We start from the raw sequence: 22,826 nt of genomic DNA on the forward strand, positions 1-22,826 counted from the left end.
GGGTCCGACTCATGAGGGAGGGCACGCACCTGACATGGTATTCCTTTCCGAGCAATTGAGTAATGGTCTGGGACTAAGAGGCTTAGAAGTGTTGCCTTTGTCATGGTCAGACCATTTTCTACTACGGCTTGACTTCCTGGCTCCAATCCTCCCACACAGGGAGGCGGAACCAATGAAGATGATCCGCCCCAGACGCCTGATGGACCCAGAGGGCTTTCAGACGGCGCTTGGGGTTATTCCAGAGGCACTCGTCCACAGTTCGGCGGAGTCTCTCGCGGAGGCCTGGAACAGGGCTGCGGCGGAGGCTCTTGACTGGATTGCGCCTTTGCGACCTCTCCGTGGCGTTAGACCCCGGAGAGCCCCATGGTTCAGCGAGGAGCTCCGGGAGTTGAAACGCCAAAAGAGACGTCTAGAGAAGCGATGGAGGAAGAGTAGGTCTGAATCCGATCGAACACTTGTAAGAGCTTTTATTAAGACTTACAAAGTGGCGCTCAAGGCGGCAAGATGCGCGTACCATGCCGCCTTGATTGTATCAGCGGAATCCCGCCCGGCCGCTCTGTTTAGGGTGACCCGCTCCCTTCTTAACCAGGTGGGAGTTGGGGAGCCCTTGCAGAGTAGTGCCGAGGATTTTAACACGTTTTTTCCGCTGATAAAGTCGCTCAGATCCGGGCCGACCTCGATTCCAATTATAAAGCAGAGTCGACTGACAACGAGTCAGTCGAGGTGACTGGGGCACGTACTTGTCCACCTGTCTGGGAAGAGTTTGATCTGGTGACACCTGATGAAGTGGACAAGGCCATTGGAGCTGTGAGTTCCGCCACCTGTTTACTGGATCCTGTCCCTCCTGGTTAGTTTCGGCCAGCAGGGAGGTGACACGGAGCTGGGCCCAGGAGATTACCAACGCTTCCTTGGGGAGGGGAGTTTTTCCATCACTCTATAAAGAAGCGCTCGTGCGCCCCCCTCCTCAAGAAGCCCTCCCTGGACCCAGCTGTGCTTAATAACTATCATCCAGTCTCCAACCTTCCCTTTATGGGAAAGGTTGTTGAGAAGGTGGTGGCACTCCAGCTCCAGCGGTCCTTGGAAGAAGCCGATCATCTAGGTCCCCAGCAGTCAGGTTTCAGGCCCGGTTACAGCACGGAAACCGCTTTGGTCGCGTTGATGGATGATCTCTGGCGGGCCCGGGACAGGGGTTTATCCTCTGTCCTGGTGCTCCTTGACCTCTCAGCTGCTTTCAATACCATCGACCATGGTATCCTTCTGCACCGGCTGGAGGGGTTGGGGGTGGGAGGCACTGTTCTTCAGTGGTTCTCCTCCTACCTCTCTGGCCGGTCGCAGTCGGTGTTAGTGGGGGGTCAGAGGTCGACTCCTAGGTTTCTCCCTTGTGGGGTGCCTCAGGGGTCGGTCCTCTTCCCCCTGCTATTCAACATCTACATGAAACCGCTGGGCGAGATCACCCAAGGACATGGGGTGAGGTGTCATCAATATGCGGATGATACCCAGCTTTACATCTCCACCCCATGCCCAGACAACGAAGCGGCGGAAGTGATGTGCCGGTGCCTGGAGGATGTTGGGGCCTGGATGGGTGTCAACAGACTCAAGCTCAACCCGGATAAGACGGAGTGGCTGTGGGTTTTGCCTCCCAAGGACAATCCCATCTGTCCGTTCATCACCCTGGGGGGGGGAATTATTGACCCTCTCAGAGAGGGTTCGCAACTTGGGCGTCCTCCTCGATCCACAGCTCACATTAGAAAAACATCTCTCAGCTGTGGCGAGGGGGGCGTTTGCCCAGGTTCGCCTGGTGCACCAGTTGCGGCCCTATCTGGACCGGGACTCATTACTCACAGCCACTCATGCCCTCATCACCTCGAGGTTCGACTACTGTAATGCTCTCTACATGGGGCTACCTTTGAAAAGTGTTCGGAAACTTCAGACCAGAATATCTCCGAGACCGCCTCCTGCCGCACGAATCCCAGCGACCGATTAGGTCTCACAGAGTGGGCCTTCTCCGGGTCCCGTCAACTAAACAATGTCGGTTGGCGGGCCCCAGGGGAAGAGCCTTCTCTGTGGCGGCACCGGCCCTCTGGAACCAACTCCCCCGGAGATTAGAACTGCCCCTACTCTTCCTGCCTTCCGTAAACTCCTTAAAACCCACCTTTGCCGTCAGGCATGCGGGAACTGAAACATCTTCCCCTGGGCATGTTTAATTTATATATGGTATGCTTGTGTGTATGTCTGTTAGTATATGGGGTCTTTTTAAAATCTTTAAATATTTTAAATTTGTCAGATTATTTATGATTTGTTCCACGTGTTGTGAGCTGCCCCGAGTCTTCGGAGAGGGGCGGCATACAAATCTAAGTAATAAATAAATAAATAAAATAAATAAATAAATGAGTCTACATAGGCAAAGGCTCTCCCTGGCTATAATAGCCACTCCTCCCCCCTTTCCCTGGGGTCGAGGTTGATGCCATATCTGAAACCTGGCTGGGCAGATTTCAGAGAGAGGTACTCCTCCCTCTGGGCCCAGCCAGGTTTCAGTAATACTTGCCAGGTCGGCCTCCTCATCCAGGATTAAATCCCAGATGAGGAGAGCTTTATTTACCACTGACCTGGCATTGAGCAGCAGCAACCTGAGCCCAGGGCCAGAATTACACTCATCACCAGTGCCCAAGATTGGGCTCATGGAGCCAGAACAAGGGATCGTTATTAAGCAACGATCCCTCGTTCCCCTGAAACGGCTAACTCCGTGGCCCCCACCATATCTGCCTCTCCCCAGCAACACCAGAATATTCCGACCCTCTGTCACCCCAGAGATTGGTGCCCCATTCCCTCCTGCCTCTCCAGCGTCAGGTGGGCCAAATCTATCATTCATACTATTTCCATTCATCTTATCCATACCATAGCACCACCCACCCCAACCATCCCACTCATACCAATCATTCATCCCATGCCCAATATTACACCCATCCCAGTCATCCATTAATTAAGAATCCCCCCAATAATATTAAAAATAGATTAAATTAGTAGTAATTAAAAGCACTAATAAAATATATCACAATATATAAATATAAAATAAAAATAGAAAAATTTATATTAAACTAATATTGATATTGATAATATAAAATCAGATCTTAATCATTATTAAGTTCCAAAAAAGTCTAGTATGAGACCCTGAATGATAGTCCAGGTCCCCAAATGTCCAGGTTTCTGGGTAAAAATGACCACTGCAATGCTGGTTGCTGCCACCAACCAGCATCCCCAATTCATGTCCATGTGGTTGGCTATTGTCTCCTGGGACTTCTCTGTCTTTATATCTCTCCTGACTCCTATCAATCCCTCCGGTCACGCCCCAATGTCCGTTGTTCCTCTCAGGAGGCATCTCCAGTTTTCCACACTTGCCACCTCTCCAGTCGCTGTGGTGTTGCTCAGCGTCTTTAAGGCTTTTCAAGGCACCAGCAGACTCCTCCCACGCACACACAGGGAAGTCTCTCAGGCACCTCCCCCAGGGATGGCTGGTCTAACTTGCCACTTCTCTAATATAATGAAATATTAAATAATATATTTCTTTTTTGTATTTGGTATCACTGATGCCTAGTAGGAAGAATTCTGGAGTCTTTTTAATCTCCTTATTTGTTATTTCCTTTAACCATTTTTCTACCTTGTTCCAAAAGATCTTAGCTTTAGGGCAGGTCCACCATGTATGAAAGTATGTACCAATTTCTTTTTTACATTTCCAACAAATAGGAGAAGTATTTGGGAACATCTTTGAAATCCTGTATGGTGGAAGGTGCCATCTGTAAAACATCTTAATTTGGTTTTCTTTAAAGGAAATTGATTTAGTTATTTTCCAATTATGTATCCATACCTTTTCCCATGTATCCAAATTTATTTCTTTTCCAAAATTTTTGCACCAACTAATCATGTTGTCTTTCAATATCCAACCTATCATTTTATAGTTTATTAAATATTTATATAACTTCCCAATTAATTTCCCTTGATTTTGAATTAATAATTTCCCAAGTATATTATTTTCTTTTTTAAAAATAAAACTTCTAACATCTTTTTGATATCTGGAATTAATCTGGGCATACTGCCACCAGTCAATGTCAACACCTATCTCATGTAGTTCTTGTTTAGTTTTCAATTTTAGTTGATTATCCAATAGGTCTCTATATTTCCATATTTTACTATCTTTCAAGGGATTTGAGTGTGAAATAGCTTCTGTCGGTGAAATCCATTCTGGCATTACTAAAAAGTGATTTTTCCATATCTCATTCCAAACATCTATTAGTGCTTTCCTAGTAATGTTACTTTTAAAGTATGAGTGAGTTTTGAGCTTTTCATACCATACGAAGGCATTCCAGCCTAGCATTAAGTCATGACCCTCTAGATTAAGTAGTCTTCGATTCTCAAGGGTTAACCATTCTTTTATCCACGGCAACGCTGTCGCTTGGTAATATAACTTCCAATTAGGGAGGGCAAGTCCTCCTCTCTCTTTACAGTCTTCTAACAAACTTTGTTTTATTCTTGGTTTCTTGCCCCGCTATATAAAATTTTTGGTAATTTTATTTAATTCTTTAAATAAATTTGGTCCAGGGTTGATTGGGATAACTTGGAATAGGAATAATACTTTAGGGAGGATATTCATTTTAATTGTGGAGATTCTTCCGACTAGAGATAACTGTAAATTATTCCATATTTCCAAATTGTTTTTGATTTGTTCTAATAATTTTGTTTAATTATCATTTTTTAAAGATATAGCTTTAGAAGTAATCCATATACCGAAGTATTTGACCTTTTTTGTTATTTACATATTTGTTAAATTTTCAAGATATTTTGTCTGTAACTCTGTCATATTTTTTGTAAGTATTTGTGTCTTTTCCTTGTTAATTTTCAAACCTGCAACTTTCCCATATTCTTCTATTAAATCTATTAACTTTAAAATTGATGTTAAGGGATCCTCTATTGTAAAAACTACATCATCACAAAGGCTTGAGCTTTATATGTTTCTTTTTTAATCTTTAACACTTTTATTTCCTTTTCTGCTCTTATTTTTATTAGTAAAATCTCTAATGTTAAAATAAATAGTAATGGTGATATTGGGCAACCTTGTCTCACTCCTGTTTGTATTTCTAATTTTCCTGTTTGCTCTTTATTTATTATAACTCTTGCTGATTGATTAGAATAAATGGCATCAATTATATTAAAAAATTTAGTTCCCACATTCATCTTATTTAATTGTATTTTCATAAAGGTCCAATCTACATTGTCAAATGCTTTTTTGGCATCTAAGAATATAAGTGACATTTGTTTTTCAGGATGTTGTTCACTTGTGCACCCCCTCCTCAAGAAGCCTTCCCTAGACCCAGCCATGCTCAATAACTACCGTCCAGTCTCTAACCTTCCCTTTATGGGGAAGGTCATTGAGAAGGTGGTGGCACTTCAACTCCAGCGGTCCTTGGAAGAAGCCGATTATCTAGGTCCTCAGCAGTCTGGATTCAGGCCCGGCTACAGCATGGAAACTGCTTTGGTCGTGTTGATGGATGATCTCTGGTGGGCCCGGGACAGGGGCTTGTCCTCTGTCCTGGTGCTTCTTGACCTCTCAATGGCTTTCGATACCATCGACCATGATATCCTTCTGCACCAGATGGAGGGGTTGGGAGTGGGAGGCACTGTTCTTCAGTGGTTCTCCTCATACCTCTCTGGTCGGTCGCAGTCGGTGTTAGTGGGGGGTCAGAGGTCGACCTCTAGGTCTCTCCCTTGTGGGGTGGCTCAGGGGTCGGTCCTCTCCCCCCTACTATTTAATATCTACATGAAATCGCTGGGTGAGATCATCCAAGGGCATGGGGTGAGGTATCATCAATACGCCGATGATACCCAGTTATACATCTCCACCCCATGTCCAGCCAACGAAACAGTGGAAGTGATGTGCCGGTGCCTGGAGGATGTTGGGGCCTGGATGAGTGTCAACAAACTCAAACTCAAGCCAGACAAGACAGAATGGCTGTGGGTCTTGCCTCCCAAGGACAATCCCATCTGTCCATCCATTACCCTGGGGGGAGAATCACTGACCCCCTCAGAGAAGGTTCGCAACTTGGGCGTCCTCCTCGATCCACAGCTCAAATTAGAGAAACATCTTTCAGCTGTTGTGAGGGGGGCGTTCGCCCAGGTTCGCCTTGTGCACCAGTTGCGACCCTACTTGGACCAGGAGTCACTGCTCACAGTCACTCATGCCCTCATCACCTCGAGACTCGACTACTGTAACGCTCTCTACATGGGGCTACCTTTGAAAAATGTTTGGAAACTTCAAATCATGCAGAATGCAGCTGCAAGAGCAATCATGGGCTTTCCCAAATATGCCCATGTTACACCAACACTCCGCAGTCTGCATTGGTTGCTGATCAGTTTCCGGTCACAATTCAAAGTGTTGGTTATGACCTATAAAGCCCTTCATGGCACCGGACCAGATTATCTCAAGGACCGCCTTCTGCTGCACGAATCCCAGTGACCAGTTAGGTCCCACAGAGTGGATCTTCTCTGGGTGCCGTCAACTAAACAATGTCATTTGGCGGGATCCAGGGGAAGAGCCTTCTCTGTGGCGGCCCCGGCCCTCTGGAACCAACTCCCCCCAGAGATTAGAATTGCTCCCACCCTCCTTGCCTTTCGTAAGCTACTTAAAACCCACCTCTGCCGTCAGGCATGGGGGAATTGAGATCCTCTTTCCCCTTAGGCCTTTACAATTCTATGCATGGTATGTATGTATGTATGTATGTATGTATGTATGTATGTATGTATGTTTGGTTTTTATATTAATAGGTTTTTAATCGTTTTTAGTATTAGATTACTATTGTACACTGTTTTATTGTTGCTGTTAGCCACCCCGAGTCTCCGGAGAGGGGCGGCATACAAATCCAATAAATAAATAAGTAAGTAAGTAAGTAAGTAAGTAAGTAAGTAAGTAAGTAAGTAAGTAAGTAAATAAATAAATAAATAAATAAATAAATAATATTCTAGGGTGTTTATTATTGTTCTTAGATTATTTTTAATTTGTCTACCTGGTAAAAATCCATTCTGGTCTTCATGTATTATTCCATTTGTAATGTTTTTAAACCTAGTAGCGAATATTGATATAAAAATTTTGTAATCTATGTTTAATAGTGAAATCGGTCTGTAATTTTCCATTTTTTCCTTCTCAGTTCCCGCTTTATGTATTAATGTTATTAAAGTTTCTGTCGATGTTTTTGGTAATTTACCATCTACTATTATTTGGTTAAATATCTCTAACATATTTGAGGAGAGTATTTCAATGTCTAACTTATAAAATTCTGTTGGTATTGCATCTGGACCAGTGGCTTTATTATTTTTCTGATTTTTAATGGATTGCTGTAATTCTATTTCTGTAAAGGATTTATTTAATTTTTGTTGTTGATACACGTAAATCTATAGAGTTTAAATAATCAAAAATTAAGTCTTCTTTTATTTCTTTTTTTTCCATATAATTTCCTGTAAAATTCTAGCACTATTTCCTTCTTTTAATCTATTCTATGTCTTATTGTTTTGCTCTTTTTATTTGTTCTACCATTGATTCGTGTTCTATCAACCTTATTTTATGTTTTAATACATCTCTCTGATTTTTAACTTTTTCATCATATTCATTTTTTTGCATTTCTAATTCTAATTTTTTAAATTTGTCCTCTAACTCTTGATATTGCAACTTCTTCTCTTTATTCTTTTTTGCCATGTAAGAAATTGTTAGCCCACGTATATATGCCTTTGTTGTGTCCCAGAGATTTTGGGGTAGTATCGTTATTTTTGTTTATTTTAAAGAAAGCCTCCAATTCTTTACATATCCATTCTTTATATTCAGGGTCACGTAATATGTTTCTATTCATAAACCAATTATTAGATTTTCTCTTACCTTTCCAATATATGACTAATGGGTTGTGGTCTGCCCAGCTATTAGTTTCTATCTCGATGTCTCTGATCTTTTCCATCGTGTGTGCTGAGGCCCAAGCCATATCAATCCTAGTCCAAATCTTGTAAGGATTAGAATAAAAAGTGTATTGTTTATTTTGTGGGTGGCATTCGCACTATATATCTTTTAATAGTAATTCTGTACTCAATTTCCAAAATGTTGTAGGTAGAATTACCTTTCCCCCCCCTTTCTTTTTCCCTGTATAATCCATTTGACTATCTGGGATTGCATTAAAGTTGCCTATTATTATCATATTTTCTATTGATAGCTCAATTATTTTATCATGTAATTCTTTATAAAATTGTTTTTGGTTATCGTTTGGTGCGTATATTGATATAATAATGAGAGGTTTCATTTCTAGATCCAATTGTACAATTAAAATTCTGCCTTCATTATCACTGTATATTTGTTTTGACTCTATTGTTTCGTCAATGTACATTGCTATGCCTCTTTTGATTTGATTTGCTAAACTAGTATAAAGTTTCCCTAATTTTGGTTTATTAAGTAAATTCCTCTTGGATTTCTTAATATGGACTTCCTGTAGAAAATTTATTTGTGCTTTTTGTTTCTTGAGTTTAGTCAATATTTGATTTCTTTTCCTGGGGTTGTTCAGGCCATTAACATTGACTGAGAAGATTTTCAAGTCATATGACATTTCTATTTATAGAAATGTTGTGAGCTGCCCCGAGTCTTCGGAGAGGGGTGGCATACAAATCTAATAAATTGAATTGAAAATTGAATTATAGTATTTTTTTATTTCTTTTGGTTCATGCAATCTGCTATCTTACACTAATTCTTGTTGCGTTTGTGGTTGTTTCTTTTTACCATCTTGCATTTCTCCCCTCTTTTTATCAGTGGCCCCCTTTTCTTCTTCTTTATCTTTAAGTTCTATCTGTAGTTGGTCAGTTTTATTCAATCCACTTTGTGTGAAAAAAGCTCTTGCCTCGTCCACACTCTCTATCTTAATTTTCATGGCTTGCCAAGTCAGAGAAAGTCCTTCTGGTACTAACCATCGAAAAATTATGTTCTTTTTTATTAAAACACTTGTGAGAAAATAGTACTCTCTTCTCTGCTTTCTTTTACCCTCTTTGGGACTTGTTTCAGGATTGTAATATCTTTCCCTTTGTGTTTCCAAGTCTGGTTTGTCGCCTGTTTTAAGATGTCATCTTTAATTACTCTTCTTGAGAACCTGATGTGGACTTCTCTTGGTAGGTTGTGTCACCGTGCATATCCAGTTTGGACTCTATAAATTTCATCTATCAATTTTATAAGTTCCTGAGGGTCCATTTGTAGGATTTCTCCTATTATCTCTGCCACCTTTGCAGATAAATCTTTCTCTTCATTTATATTTTGAAATCTCAAGCCATGCGATGCGGATTGAAGTTCAAGGTTGGTTATTGCTTCATCGAAGCCTCTGTTGATTGCATAATTATGTTCTTTGTATTCTTCCACCTTTTGTCCTATATCATGGACTTTATCTTCCGTTGCTTTTAATCTTTTTTCATTTTCTTGTAGATTCTGTTGTATAACTTTCATGTTTCCATCCATCTCCTTCATGCTCCCTTTGACTTCGCCAATTTCAGTTTTTAGATCACCAATCTCCGTCTTAAGCTCAGTTTTCAGAACACCCATTTCATTTTTCATTTCTTCCTTCATTTCTTCAAAGTATTTTTTCACTTCTTCTTTATTTGTGTCCATTTGAGTTTGTATTTGTGTTTGTGTTCTCTGCATAAAATCTTGAATGATCGCTAGGGTGTCTTGAATAGTCTGGAGATTTGATTCTGTCGGCATCTTTTCTTTTTCTTTTTCCTTAGCTTAGATGTAGAAAAGAAGAATATAATTTAAAAAAGCTTTAATCTGTCTTGTTCAGTTTAATCCTTACATTCTTGTCATCTGAAAAATAGTCCTTCTATGGATACCTCTAAATTGTTAAAAATCCTTTTTATGTCAGAGTTTAAAATTCAATCCAGTTAAAAGGTGAAAAATAAAAAGTAGGATATTAAAAATTTAAAAATTCATTAAGAAGATGAAGTCCATTCACCATGATCCTTTTTAAATTGGCTCACTTAAAACTTTATAAAATCTCAAATAAGTTCATAAAAGTTCATTTCATTTCATTTTATAATGTATGGGTAATTTATATTAGGGTTTTCAATCCAAGAAACTAAAAAAAATTCAAAGTTCAGAATCAATGTATAGTATTTAAATTATGAAACCGTCTCTTCTCTCTTCTTCTTTTTTTTCCAAAGCAAGCAAGCAATTTAACAAAAGAAAGTCGATCTGGCCGTGCCTTACTTTCGCGGAAGGATTTCACTCAGAGAAATATACTTTTTCTCTTTCGCCTTTTAAATTCAAGATCTTCACTTTTAAAGTATTGAATGGCAAGATTTTACCTCGTCTGTGCATTTTTTTTCTTCTTTCTGTTGATCTTCTTATTGTAGACTTCTGTTGTTTTTCTTCACTTCCTCCATGGACAGATCGCTATGGTCGGGTCCCTGCTGATGCAGGGGCACGGTTTTCCATGCCATAGCTGCGGGGCTTTCCCTACCCCTCGGGGCAGCGGCGTACTTCCCCTATGGACCCAGGAGACCCCCTGTTCTATGTCAAGCCCTCCGGACTCGAGCAAAGCGCAAAATGCGCCCTACAGCAAGAAAAGGAAGGGAACAAAGATGGAGCAATGTCTTCTCCCTCCCAGTGCGATTGGAGCATCACCCGGAAATCCCTTATTATTTCTTTTTTTAATTTTTTAAAAAAATAAAGTTTATTAATCAACAAAGGGTAAATGGGGGGAGGGGAAGGGGGGGGTACATAGATTCAAAATGGGTAAGGGTTTTTATTACATGATAATAAATTTCAGAATATATGTAACAAAATATAACAAGAATTCAATATTCACATTTGTATCTTATTACTATCAATAATTCATTTATCTATCTTATGTTAATTAAAACCTATAAGGATAATAAATGTTAGTAGGAATAGTGGAAGAGGTATTTGTAGAAAGGTAAGTAGAAAAATAAGGTTAGAATTATATAAAATATTTAGCAAAAGAAAAGTATAAGGAGTAAGAGAGAAAAGTTAAATAAATGGGGGAGGGTAAAGGGGAAATCTGCATAAATAGCAGAAGTTGTCAGGAGATACGACAAGGTACAGTGGTACCTCAAGATACGAACCCCTCGTCTTACGAACAACCCGAGATACGAACCCAGGGTTGAGGAAATTTTTGCCTCTTCTTACGAACTTTTTTCGTCTTACGAACGCCAAACCCGAACTTCCGGGTTCGGCATTCCGGAGGCTACTGGGAAGCCCCGCAGCCCGGCTGTCACCTTTTAAAACAGCTGGGGGGCTTCCCAGCAGCCTCCCGAAGCCGAACCCGGAAGTTCGAGTTTGGCGTTCGGCTTCGGGAGGCTGTTTAAAAGGTAACAGCCGGGCGGCGGCAGCGGCAGGTTGGGAGGCCGCTTTGGGTTTTTGGCTGGAGGTCCGGCGCTGGGGGAGGGAGTCAGGGAGGTCCTCCTGCTCCCCCCTCAGCGAAAAACACAAAGAGGGTCTGCCGCCGCATGACAGGCATGGCGGAGCAGCATGGAGCAGCGGGAGTCTGAAACTGCCAGCGGCTTCAGCTTCCCATTGCTCCGCGGGCGACCGCCTTTGTATTTTTGGCTGGGGGGGGAAGCAGGAGGTGCAGGATCGGGCCGGCGGTGGGCGCGGGGAGAGGCAGCAGGTCTGCATCCTGGGCAGGCGGCGGTCGAGGAGGCGCGACCGAGCGGGCCTTGGCTCAGGCTCCGGCTAGGACGGGGCGGGCAGCGGCTGGGCGCTGCGGGGAGGGTGCGTCCGACTCGGGGCTGGCGGCGCCCGACGCAGCGGGGAACATCAGCGTGGGAGGCAGGAGAGGACCAGGCAACCGGAGCAGCGTCGCCGCCGCTCCCGGCTTGGCTTCCCTCACCGCTGCAGGCAACGTGCGCTGTGATCTTCCGGCTCAGCCAGCCTCTGCAGACGGGAAGATCTTTGGGGTGGGGGTGGGCTGTCGGGACACCTCCCACCCCAGCACTTTGAATCCCGCCGGCCAAGAGCATTTGGGCTGAAGCTTCCCCCTCATCGCCCGTGTCTGGCAGAAGCTTCTGCCCGAGTGCTCTTGGCCGGCGGGATTCAAAGTGCTGGGGTGGGAGGTGTCCCGACAGCCCCACCCCCACCCCAGTGCTTCGCCTCCCGCTGGGCAAGAGCGCTTGGGTGGCAGCCCCCCTCCCCCGGCACAAAGCTAACCCCTCCCCCTGGGCAGCCAGAAGGCTCCTTTGGGAAGGCTGCCGCAGGGTGAGGAGGTGGAGAGACATGATAACTTTGCGCCGCTTCGGAGCCCGTTTCTTTCTTGCTGCCACTATCTCCTTGAAGGTTTTCCCAACGAAGCGCTGCGCTGGGCTCCGAAGTGGCGCAAAGTTCTCCCTGCCTCCTCTGCGGTTGGGAGGCTCCTTGGGGAAGGTGCCACCTCCTCCCCCTGTGGCCGCCTTCCCAAAGGAGCCTTCTGGCTGCCCAGGGGGAGGGGTTAGCTTTGTGCCGGGGGAGCGGGGGCTGCCACCCGAGCGCTCTTGCCCAGCAGGAGGCGAAGCACTGGGGTGGGGGGTGGGGCTGTCGGGACACCTCCCACCCCAGCACTTTGAATCCCGCCGGCCAAGAGCACTCGGGCAGAAGCTTCTGCCAGACACGGGCGATGAGGGGGAAGATTTGCCCAAGTGCTCTTGGCCGGCGGGATTCAAAGTGCTGGGGTGGGGGGGTGTCCCGACAGCCCCACCCCCCACCCCAGTGCTTTGCCTCTCGCTGGGCAAGAGCGCTCGGGTGGCAGCCCCCGCTCCCCCGGCACAAAGCTAACCCCGCCCTCTGGGCAGCCCGAAGGCTCCTTTGGGAAGGCGGCCGCAGGGGGAGGAGGTGGAAAGACAGGATAACTTTGCACCGCTTCGGAGCCCGTTTATGTCGGGACACCTCCCACCCCAGCACTTTGAATCCCGCCGGCCAAGAGCACTCAGGCAGAAGCTTCTGCCAGACACGGGCGATGAGGGGGAAGATTTGCCCAAGTGCTCTTGGCCGGCGGGATTCAAAGTGCTGGGGTGGGGGGTGTCCCGACAGCCCCACCCCCCACCCCAGTGCTTTGCCTCTCGCTGGGCAAGAGCGCTCGGGTGGCAGCCCCCGCTCCCCCGGCACAAAGCTAACCCCGCCCCCTGGGCAGCCAGAAGGCTCCTTTGGGAAGGCGGCCGCAGGGGGAGGAGGTGGAAAGACAGGATAACTTTGCGCCGCTTCGGAGCCCGTTTCTGTCGGGACACCTCCCACCCCAGCACTTTGAATCCCGCCGGCCAAGAGCACTCGGGCAGAAGCTTCTGCCAGACACGGGTGATGAGCGGGACGTCACTTCATTCCTCCACGTCACTTCGCCGCTTCGCCGCTCCTTGTGGCTGGGGGGGGGAGTTAGGAAGGTCCTACTTCTCCCCCCCCCAGCCAAAAACTCAAAGCCTATCTCCTGCCGCACGGCTGTTTTAAAAGGTGACAGCCGGGCGGCAGCGTTTTTTTTCGGGTTTTTTTTGTTGTTGCACGGATTAATTGACTTTACATTGTTTCCTATGGGAAACAATGTTTCGTCTTACGAACCTTTCGTCTTACGAACCTCCCCCCGGCACCAATTAAGTTCGTATCTTAAGGTACCACTGTATATTGATATATTGTTGTGTGTATCAGTAATATATCAGTAATGGAAAAAAAGAGTGAATAAAGGAAATAAAATATATTTATATCTATGTTGTAAGTATTGAAAAGGAAAAAAGGTATAGTTTGGTTAATCTGAGATAAAATGAATGATTAAATTGTGAAATTATAGTGAAAATCGTTGTTTAATTGAGTTTAAAAAACAGGTAAAAAGAGTAATGTCGGAATTAGTTTCTGGTCAAAAATTTTATTTTTTATTTATTTATTTAATTTATTTATTTAGTTGTTTATTTTAATTGTCAGTATTGAAATTGTTTTAATAATCAATGGGATTTTGAGTTTAAAACGTTGGAAGGTAAGAGAAATTTATTGGTTTATAAAATGAAACAAGTATTTTTTGGCAGTGATCCATTTGTACCAATTGTCCCATATATTATAGTAATCAGAATCTTTTTTATTATGAATTTCCATTGCAAATTTTGACATCTCCGCACATTCCATAATCTTAGAAATGACTGTTAATATTGGGGGAGTTTTTTCTTGTTTCCAATACTGTGCATATGAGATTCTAGCAGCCGTTATAATCTGTAGAATAAGCTATTTCTCGGATTGGGTAAGTTTCTGCCTAAATATAACAAATAAATAGGTTTCAGGTTTAAGAAATAAATTAATTGAGGTGACTTGGTCTATCAAATTTTTAATAATTTTCCAAAATCTTTGGGCATAGGTGCAGGTCCACCATGTGTGATTATAAGTTCCTGGTTTTAATTTGCATTTCCAGCAATTGGGGGGGGGGGATTTGGAAACATTTTTGATAATCTTGCTGGAGGAAGATGCCATCGGTAGAACATCTTCAATTGGTTCTCTTTATAGGAAATTGCTGTGGTCATTTTGTAATTTGTTGTCCATGTTTTTTCCCAATCTACTAAATTAATCGTGTAGCCAAAATTTTGGGCCCAGGCGATCATACACCCTTTGACTTGTTCTTCACAATTATCAAATGAACAAGGACGAGTCACACAAGCAAAAGCTGAAGCTCGAAAAGAAAAACCAAAGGAACTCATACTTCAACACTAGACAAAACCAAATTACACTATTTACTACTAATATTAATGGTTTAAATTCCCTTATTACTTCTTATAGTACTACTATCACCTTACTACTCCTTGCATCTTATCCATGAGTGTGAGATATGTCACCTATTATATATTATATTCTCTGGGCTTTAATCAAAACAACATTTGTAAATATAGGCCACTGAATAAGCCATTATCTTGGTATATGTTCATAATGGGGTACATATACTGTTTCTCCACCTTCTAGGACATGTTTATGTAGAAACATAGAAACATAGAAACATAGAAGTCTGACGGCAGAAAAAGACCTCATGGTCCATCTAGTCTGCCCTTATACTATTTTCTGTATTTTATCTTAGGATGGATATATGTTTATCCCAGGCATGTTTAAATTCAGTTACTGTGGATTTATCTACCACGTCTGCTGGAAGTTTGTTCAAAGGATCCACTACTCTTTCAGTAAAATATTTTCTCATGTTGCTTTTGATCTTTCCCCCAACTAACCTCAGATTGTGTCCCCTTGTTCTTGTGTTCACTTTCCTATTAAAAACACTTCCCTCCTGGACCTTATTTAACCCTTTAATATATTTAAATGTTTCGATCATGTCCCCCCTTTTCCTTCTGTCCTCCAGAATATACAGATTGAGTTCATGAAGTCTTTCCTGATACGTTTTATGCTTAAGACCTTCCACCATTCTTGTAGCCCGTCTTTGGACCCGTTCAATTTTGTCAATATCTTTTTGTAGGTGAGGTCTCTAGAACTGAACACAGTATTCCAAATGTGGTCTCACCAGCATTCTATATAGCGGGATCATAATCTCCCTCTTCCTGCTTGTTATACCTCTAGCTATGCAGCCAAGCATCCTACTTGCTTTCCCTACCGCCTGACTGCACTGTTCACCCACTTTGAGACTGTCAGAAATCACTACCCCTAAATCCTTTTCTTTTGAAGTATTTGCTAACACAGAACTGCCAATACAATACTCAGATTGAGGATTCCTTTTCCCCAAGTGCATTATTTTACATTTGGAAACATTAAACTGCAGTTTCCATTGCTTTGACCATTTATCTAGTAAAGCAAAATCATTTATCATATTACAGACGCCTCCAGGAATATCAACCCTATTGCACACTTTAGAGTCATCGGCAAATAGGCAAACCTTCCCTACCAAGCCTTCCCCTATGTCACTCACAAACATATTAAAAAGAATAGGACCCAGAACAGACCCTTGTGGCACACCGCTTGTAACCTGACTCTGCTCAGAATACTCGCCATTAACAATAACTCTTTGATGTCTACGCTTCAGGCAGCTGCAAATCCATTGAACTATCCAGGGATTAAGTCCAATCTTCACTAATTTATCTATCAGCTCTTTATGTGGAACCGTATCAAAGGCTTTGCTGAAGTCCAGGTAGGCAATATCCACGGCACCAACTTCATCCAACACCTTTGTGACATAGTCAAAGAAATCAATGAGATTAGTCTGACATGATTTGCCTTCAGTAAAGCCATGCTGATTTGGGTCCAATAAGTTATTGTTTTTTAGGTGCTGATTTATCCTCTTTTTGATTAGAGTCTCCATCATTTTAACTACAACTGATGTCAAGCTAACTGGCCTGTAGTTACCAGCTTCTTCTCTACTGCCCTTCTTGTGAATAGGCACAACACTGGCCATTCTCCAATCCTCAGGAACTTCTCCTGTTAACAAGGATTGGTTAAACAAATCAGTCAGGGGGGTAGTAATGACAGATCTGAGTTCTTTAAGAACTCTGGGGTGGATGCCATCTGGACCCATTGCCTTATTTATCTTTAATCGTTCAAGTTCTTCTAAGACATCGGCTTCTAAGATCACTGGAGCTGAATCCGTACAGCTGGAAGCAATGCTATATCCCTCTGTAGTATTATTTTGTAAGGTGTCTTTTGAGAAAACTGAACAGAAGTAGCTATTGAAATGGTCAGCGATCTCCTTATTCCCATTAATGCATGTATTATTCCCAGTACTAAGCTTCATGATGCCGCAGTTTTTCTTCTTCTTATCACTAATATATCTGAAGAAGGTTTTATCCCCCTTCTTTACAGATTTGGCAATTTCTTCCTCTTTTGAGGCTTTAGCAGCATATGTTATCTGTTTCGCCTCCTTCTGTCTCATTTTATACACCTCCCTATCAGCTATACTTCCAGACTCTTTATACCTCCTATAGGCAGCCTTTTTTTCATTGACTATAGCCCTTACATCATTGCTAAACCATAGCGGTTTCTTCTTCCTTTTACCTTTAGTTATTTGTCTTACATACAGTCCAGTGGCTTTTAAGATGGCCTTTTTTAATACAGTCCACTGGGTGCTCGCTCCTGCCATTTTATCCCTCCTCTTTAATTCATTATCTAAATATTCCCCCATTGCATTAAAATTTGTTTTTCTGAAATCCAATACTTTGGTTGCATTATAGGATTGCTCACAATGAGTTTTTACATCAAACCACAAACATAGATGGTCACTGCAACCTAGATTTTCTCCCACCTTGACATCTGAAACCCAATTCCCATTCGTAAAAACTAAATCTAGAATATTCTCCCCTCTAGTTGGTGTCTTAACCAGCTGTGCCAGAGCTGCTCCTGTAAAGGCCTCTACTATATTCTTACTTTTGCATGTAAGGGCACTGGGGATATTCCAGTCAACATCAGGCATGTTGAAATCACCCATAACCACAATATCTCCCTTTACTGCCATTTGGGTAATTTCATCCACCATCTTGTTGTCATATTCCTCGGATTGCCCTGGAGGCCTATAGATCACCCCAATTCTAATGACAGAACCTTCTTTGTTTTGCATGCAAATCCAGAGAGTCTCTAGATCTTGACATGTATTTTGAATTAGTGTTGTTTTTAGACTTTCTTTAATATAAATGGCTACTCCACCTCCCCTTCTCTCTATTCTATCCTTCCTATACAGTGTATATCCTGGTATGGATATTTCCCATTCATTAGAATCCTTAAAACAATACATGTATTGTTCCTTTCACCTCACCTTTCTCTATTATAATGCCTGCTGATACATGACTATCATGGTATAGTGTAGAACGGTTTTGTTTCTTAATTACCCTTTTACAAATTACCCATTTTAAAAAGAGTGTTACCTCCATAAGTGTTAGGCTTGTCTATTGTGCAGGGCTCATCTATTCCAGTTGCAAGAATGCATAAGCATAAACATATATGTCACCAAATAAAAACCCACTTGTCCTAGGTCTTCAGCTTTTTTCTTTTTCAGCCTCTATATGGATAATTGTGTTTACACCTCTTGCCTATATACTACATACTCATCTTGACTTCTTCAAACAAAAGGGGACATATAGGCATTATATCCATTACTGAAAGTGGATCTGATGCATATTCCAACTTTAAAATCTGGGTCAATTAATGCTAGTGATGATGTTTTGTATGCCAACGATCAAGTTCGGTATGGAAACAGAGCTGCTATCATGTCACCAGGTGATTAGATAACACAGCCTCCGATCCCATCCCTACCTTTGTGTACAATGTAACATTCCACAAAACAATCACCAACTTTATTATCACTTTTATGCTGCTATGTATTATGTGTACTAGCCCCCCCTCAAGGTATAGTTGTATGTCACGTGTATATGTGACAGTATTCTATACATTAACACTCTGAATTCAGGGGCTTACATCCACAGATTTCCACAACATAAACGTGATCTATTCAGATACAGTATATCATTTTCTCTATGAGAATGCCAATGGCAAAGAAAATAATTCCTATCCAGATTCACAAATCCACCCCCCAAAGTTCCATTTATTTAAAAACCATTAAAAGGTTTTTCAGTCCTTCTTTCTCCCACTCTGCTTTCGGGAGATACTGATGAACTGATGAAGTCCAGTCATTCATCTAAAGAAGGAATCAGACCCTCCATGTGTGCCCATGGCGTGCACAGTCATCTCAATCATTATCAGTATTTGCAATGGACATTCCCAAATAAGCTTCCATTTATATTCTTTTAAGTTTTTACTCAGGAATCAGTCACCACTCTTAAAATTATGCACTTGTAAATAAGCCAACAACGCGTCAGACCTTAAACGAGGGGAAAAAAATCACTGGGACAAGTTTTTGTATTTGTTTCAGAAACAATTTAGCATCTCATTGCATCCCGTTCCAGTATTATTTACTTAAATATACATTGCACAATCATTTATACACATACAAATGCTAAAGGTAAACATTTCAAGGTTTTTATAACTTTATACTGCTTCTGGGATTCAATTTTATCCCCAGCCTTTGCCAAATATATTCGGACAGAAGGGAATCCTTTTCAGTTCCTTATTCTACTAAATAGACCATAAAACATGTACCTCTATCATTATTAATATACATTATTAATATACATACCATTTATCCATACAAAGGCATGTTTGTTTCAATATTATATTTACTATCATCTTAAGTATTTATCATTACAAATGAAAATGCTTTCACCCAGCTAATTAAAGGATTCAATTCTTACCCAGATAAATATCTCAACTGCTGGCATTTTCAATGTAATTCACCCAATTCACTGAAATGGTCAGCCAACACTTTACCTACTACAACTAGTCCTCTCATTCCTTCGAGTCCAAGCAGTACGCTGAGATCCAGAAATACCTTTCTCTCCAAATTTTCCAGGTTCACTATTAAAGACCCTTTGGTCCTGGGAATCCAGTATTACCAGGTTCACCTTGTGGATCAGCTGGGTCAGCTGGGCCAGGGCAACCACCAGGTCCAGTTGAACCAGGAAGACCTAGACCTGGACTTCCAAATTGTCCTGGAAGATCTCATGGACCCATGAGACCAGGTTCACCAGTGGGGACTAATAGCATCACCTAAACCTTGTACCACCATATTTGCCATAAGACCCTGGGAGAACCACAAGATCCAGATTTTCCAAAAGGACCTGTTGAACCACAAAAACCTCGAGGCCCTGTTTTATGATAGTAGTGTTGGTATTTGGGTTGTTTGTGGCAGTAAATGTTGGTTTAGCTACAGAATGTAATAAAAAGTGTGTAGCTACATGAGATAATCCTGTTGTGATTTAGAAGACAGGTAGTTTTGATAGTTTTGGATTGATGGTTTCCTGTGGTGAAAGAAGGTGTTAGAGGCTGAGGCATTTGAATGGATTAGTATAGACCCATAGGGTGTCTGTTTATAGTTTAATTTTGTTTAGCTGCTAGTAACTAAAATGGGGAAAGGATATGTAAAAGGGGGTTGCTTCACAAATGTAACAAAATTGGATAGAAGAAATTTAACAAGCAGTAGTATTTTAAAATTGGTGTCTAACAGTCTTTACATAGGAGTACAGTGGTCCCCCGATCATTGCGAGGGTTCCGTTCCAGGACCCCTCGCAATGACCGGTTTTTCGCGAAGCAGCGCTGCCGAAGTAAAAACACCATCTGCGCATGCGCAGATGGTGTTTTTACTTCTGCAGCAGCAGCGAGGAGCCGAAGATTGGGGTTTCCCCACCGCCCACGCAAACTCCTCGCTGCCGCTCGCCCGCCCTTCGCCCGCCCACGCCGTTTGCTCGTGCCGCTTCCCAGCTGAGTCCTGAAGGACTCAGCTGGGAAGCGGCGCGAGCAAACGGCGTGGGCGGGCGAAGGGCGGGCGGGCGGCGGAAGCGTGGGCAGGCAGGCGGCGGAAAAGCCGTTCGCTCGCGCCGCTTCCCAGCTGAGTCCTGAAGCCAATTCGCTTCAGGACTCAGCTGGGAAGCGGCGCGAGCGAACGGCGTGGGCGGGCGAAGGGCAGGCGAGCGCTGGGCGCACGGGCAGGCAGGCGGCAGACAAGCCGTTCGCTCACGCCGCTCGCTCGCGCCGCTTCCCAGCTGAGTCCTGAAGCCAATTCGCTTCAGGACTCAGCTGGGAAGCGGCGCGAGTGAACGGCGTGGGCGGGCGAAGGGCGGGCGAGTGGCGGGCGCGTGGGCAGGCAGGCGGCAGACAAGACAAGCGGCGGGCGTGGCAGCAGCGAGGAGTTTGCATGGGCGGTGGGGAAACTCCTCGCTGATGCCCGCCGCTCGCCCTCCCGCCAGCAAGAGGGGGAAGACCCAGGGAAGCCGCCCAGCAGCTGATCTGCCCGGCGCCATCTATGCATGCGTGGCCTTGGAAAAAAAGGGTGCGCATGGTGTTTTGACTTCCGGGTTGAAAAATCGCCATATAGCCGTTTCGCAATGATCGGGATCGCAATACCCGGGGGATCACTGTACTTCTTAATCAATAAACAATATAGAACACGGAACCACAATCCCAAACATATGTATAAACACTACTTATACCATGCTGTATGAAACAACTACACTTCCCTTCATTCCCTCAGATTACAAACCACAGAGAGAGAATAATGTGTAAAAGGAAAATAATGTTGCACAACTAAAAAGTCATAAACAACTTTCTCTTCCCTTAAGACGGAGCCAAATCCAGAAATAAATCACCATACAGTGCGAATACATACTTTCACAGAACCAGTTTATCTAAATTTACATGAGTCTCTCAGCTGTATTCAATGATGCCACAGATTTAATCTGGAGAGCAAGTGTTTATCACTGAGTTCTACTCAATTGTGAAGATTTTGCCTAAAACGTTTAGCTTCCTTATGAGCATTGTAAAATTCAGCAACAATTTTCACAGCAGCAGTTAAACATGTTCATTTCATAATACCACAAGACTCCCTACCAGTACTTCATTTCATTTATCAGATAAGTGTTCAATTCATAATTCATAATCAAAGCTTTTTAGAAATGTTTCCCCTCATCTGGAACTTCAAGATATCCTTCAAAATTTTCCAGCTAGCAATTTTCTTGTGGGCATAAAACAAGAGACTATTCCTTCCAACAGATATAAAAGGCAATTGTTTTTTTAAAAATCTAATTCCTGTTATGTGTCTTTTAAATATACAGTGGTACCTCGTGATACAAACCCCTCGTCATACGAACTTTTCGAGATACGAACCCAGGGTTTGGAATTTTTTTGCCTCTTCTTATGAACTTTTTTCACCTTACGAACCTGCCACAGCCTCTGGGATGCCCCGCCTCCAGATTTTCATTCCAAGTTTTTGCGATCCTGGGATCTCCCGAGGCTCCCCTCCATGGGAAACCCCACCTCCTGACTTCCGCAAAAACACGATGCTGTAGGGAAATCCCAGGAGGGGAATCCCAGGATCGCAAAAATGGGCAGAGTTGGGGGGACAAAAACAGGAAGAAAAGACTCATGGAGCTCAAGAGAGGAGAAAGGTGTGGGGGAGATTAGGAGAGTGGGGTGGGGAAAAACGGGAAGAAAAAACTCATGGAGCTCAAGAGAGGAGAAAGGTGGGAAAATGAACAGGACAGGGTGGGCAAAAACGGGAGGGACTCATGGAGCTCAAGAGGAGAAAGGTGTGGGGAAAATGAGCAGGACAGGGTGGGTAAAAACGGGAGGGACTCATGGAGCTCAAGAGAGGAGAAAGGTGGGAAAATGAGCAGGACAGGGTGGGCAAAAACAGGACGGAAAGACCCATGGAGCTCAAGAGAGGCTCTTTTCGCCTTGCTTCATTGGGACTGCCATCTCTTGCCACCTCTCGCAGTCCCTCCCCCCACTCCGTTCGTCTCAGCTTCGTCTGCCGGCAGCTTTTTTTTTTTTTAAGCCTTAATGTTTTGTATTTTCCTTTTTTTTTTTTTAATAGACAGACACACATACAAACATTGAACACAAAATGGGGATACATTTTCCCAGCTTATCTTGAAAGTATAAATTCAAATACAGAAAAAGAATACATAATTAGATATATGTTGAGTATTTAAAAATTTGCTAAATTTGAGTTAAGGTTTTTCACATTATTACTAATATATATATAAAACCAAAATTCTTACTATATTTCTTATATATAGACTAATTCTTATATATAAACTAATTCTACCTTAGTCATTAAACAATAAATTTGAACTAATATTAGTATTATTATTACCCAAGTAAAAACAAATACAACAAATTAACTAAAAATAAATTGTATATCTTATTTTTTCTTATCTATCCATTTATAAACATTGTTCCATGCTTCATAAAACTTAGTATCTTCTTGATCATT

Source organism: Erythrolamprus reginae, chromosome 5, assembly GCF_031021105.1.
Source record: "Erythrolamprus reginae isolate rEryReg1 chromosome 5, rEryReg1.hap1, whole genome shotgun sequence".
Lineage (NCBI taxonomy): Eukaryota > Metazoa > Chordata > Lepidosauria > Squamata > Dipsadidae > Erythrolamprus > Erythrolamprus reginae.